The 3,286-nt window shown below is 31.0% G+C and overlaps 1 pseudogene; it reads left to right on the top strand.

The window, feature by feature from the left end:
* Positions 1 to 1,887: 1,887 nt before the first annotated feature.
* On the top strand, positions 1,888 to 2,002 carry LOC112838418 (U4 spliceosomal RNA; annotated as a pseudogene).
* Positions 2,003 to 3,286: the final 1,284 nt, after the last annotated feature.

The following is a 3,286-nucleotide window of genomic DNA, read 5'->3' as shown; positions in this document are numbered from 1 at the left end:
AAAAGAGTGAAATCTTGCTATTTGCAATGACATGGATGGAGCTAGCAAGTATTATGCTAAGTGAAATAAGTCAATCAGAGAAAGATAAATACCATATGATTTCACTCATGTGGAATTTAAGAAAGAAAACAAATGAGCAAAGGGAAAAAAGGGGGGAAGGGCAAAACAAGAAACAGACTCTTAATTATAGAGAACAAATTGATGGTTACCAGGAGCAAGGTAGAGGGGAGTTAAATAGGTGATGAGAATTAAGGAGTGTACTTGTGATGAGCACCAGGTGTTGTATGGAAGTGTTGAATCACTATATTGTACACCTGAAACTAATATCATACTGTATGTTAACTAACTGGAATTTAAATAAAATTTTTTTAAAAATACAGCATCTATAAAAATGTAGCAACCATCATACAACTAAAATTTACTAGACATGCAAAGAAGCAGGAAAATGTGACCCATAACCAGGCAAAAAAATTAATCAACATAGACAGACTCAGAAATGACAGAGATGATTATAACAATGAACAATGACAAGAACATTATAATAATGTAAGTACTGGCAAAGACTTCTAAGAAAGTGGAGTGCCTGTGTGGCTCAGTTGGAAGAGCATGCAACTCTTGATCTCAGGGTCATGAGTTCAAGCCCCACATTGGGTATAGAGATAACTCAGATAAATAAATAAATGAGTAAACTTTTAAAAATTAAAAGAAAAAATTTCTACAAAAACATATACATAATAAAAGAAAAAATAGGGGATCTTAATAGAAAATTAGAGAATATTTTAAGATAACTAAATGGAAATTCTAGAACAAAAAGCTATATTTAAAACAAATACAAAATTCACTAGATTTGTTTGACAATAGGTTAAACAATTGAAGACAGGTCAATAGAACCTATTCAGACAAATATACACAAAGAAGAAAGACTGAAAATTGAACAGAGCCTTGATGACATATAAAACAGTATCAAGTGATCTAAAAGATAACAGAATACCAGGGGAAAAAAAGCAGGAAGTGGGGGAGAAAGAGAGGATAGAAAATGTATTTGAAGTAATAATGGTTTAAAATTTTCAATGTTGGATGAAAAACTGAATTCCTGTGTGCTTATTCAACAAAGATTTGCTCAACAAATCTCAAGCAGGATAACAAAGAAACTCACAACAAAGCACATTATAGTCACACAGCAGATAACTAGTGATAAAGAGAAAAAATGTTAAAAGCAGCTAAAGAGAAAAGGCACATTACATACAAAAGATTTTTTTAAAAAAAGCAAAGCAACAATGTAGGGAACTTCCCCCAACCCAAAAAAATTTCACATTGAACATAACACTTTATGGAGAAAGACTGAAGTCTCCTCTGTTATGACTGGGAACAAAGTAAGTATATTCTTTCTCACTACTTCTACTCAACATTGTACAAGAGGTCCTAATCAGGGCAATGAGGAAAAAATAATAATAATAGGCATAGAGATTATTAGAGAAAAAGAAAAGTAAAAATATCTTTATTCACACAAAAATATTGAGCAACCTAGAAGAAATGGATAGGGAAAAAGAAAGAAGTAAAAATATCTTTATTATTAGAGAAAAAGAAAGAAGTAAAAATATCTTTATTCATGACTTCTACCTACAAAATCCCAAGGTCGCTGCATAAAATCTACTAGATCTAATAAGTAAATATAACAAGGTCCTGGGATACAAGGTCACCCCTAGATACTAGAAGCAAAAATTTGGAAAGTCAAATATTTTAAAATTCTATTTATAATCACATTTAAACATAAAGTAAATATAGATTTAATAAAATAGTGCAAGACTTCTACACTGAAAACTGAGAAAATTTTTAAAGACTCAAGGGAGAGATATACAGTGTTCATGTTTTAGAAGTCTCAACATTAGCTTTGCGCAGTGGCAGTATCGTAGCCAATGAGGTTTATCCGAGGCACGATTATTGCTAATTAGAAGTCTCAACGTTGTGAAATATCAATTATCTTCAAATTGATCTATAGATTCAATCCAATTATAATAAAAATACCAGCAGGCATCATTGTATAAATTGAAAAGCTGATTCTAAAATTTATATGATAATGTGAAGAACCTAAAATATCCAAAACAACTTTGAAAGAGGAGAATAAAGTTGGAATATACATCTATGTACCTGAATTTTAAAGATTACAATGTAATTATAGTAAGTTATTGGTGTAAAGATAATAATATGGATAAATGGAATGAAATAAGAGAATCCGGAAATAGACTCACATTTACATGATAAATTGATTTTTGACCAAGGCACCAAAGCAATTCAATGAAGAAAGAAAATCTTTTCAACAAATGATGCTGGAATGACTGGATATCCACATGGGGGAAAAATGAACCTTGACTCATACCTCACAGCATATACAAAATTTATTTGGAATGCATCATTGACCTAAATGTGAAAGCTAAAACTGTAAAAGCTTCTAGGGGAAAAAACAGACTATCTGGAAATTCCTCTTAATGTTAAGCACATGTATATCCAGCGAACCAGCAATTCTATTTCTAGGTATTTATCCAAGAGAAATTTTAAAAATATGACCATAAAAAGAGTTGTACACAAATGTCAACACCAAAACTTATGGGTTGCAGCAAAAGCAGTTCTAAGAGGGAAGTTTATAGTGATAAATCCCTATGTTAAGGAAAAAGAAAGATTTCCAGTAAACAATCTAACTTTATACCTCAGAGAACTAGAAAAAGAACAAACTAAGCCTAAATATAACAGAAGGAAGGAGGTAACAAAAGTCAGAACAGAAATGAATGAAGTAGAGAATAGAAAAGCAACAGAAAAGATCAACAAAACTAAGAATTGTTTTTGAAAAAAAATGGACAAACCTTTAGCTAGACTTACTAAGAAAAAAAGAGAAAGGACTCAAATAAATAAATTGTACATGAAAAAAAATGTTACAACTGATACCACAGAAATAAAGGATCATAAAAGACTACTATAAGTAATTATATGCCAAAAATATTGAGCAACCTAGAAGAAGTGGATAAATTCCTAGAAACATATAACCTACCAAGACTGAATCATGGAGTAATAGAAAATATCAACAGACCAATAACCAATAAAGATTGAATCAGTAATCAAACCCCCCCAAAAAAAATTCCAGAACCAGATAGCTTCACTGGTGAGTTGTACAAAACATTTAAAAAATAACTGATACCAATTCTTTCCAAACTATTCTAAAAAATTGAAGAGGAGCACTCCCAAACTCATTTGACAAGACTAGCATTACCCTAATACCAGAGTCAAATAAGGA

Source organism: Callorhinus ursinus, unplaced genomic scaffold (genome assembly GCF_003265705.2).
Source record: "Callorhinus ursinus isolate GAN/ISIS: 27379988/994484 unplaced genomic scaffold, GSC_fseal_2.0 scaffold26, whole genome shotgun sequence".
In the NCBI taxonomy this organism is placed as follows: domain Eukaryota; kingdom Metazoa; phylum Chordata; class Mammalia; order Carnivora; family Otariidae; genus Callorhinus; species Callorhinus ursinus.
This window is presented reverse-complemented; position numbering and strand designations above follow the sequence as displayed.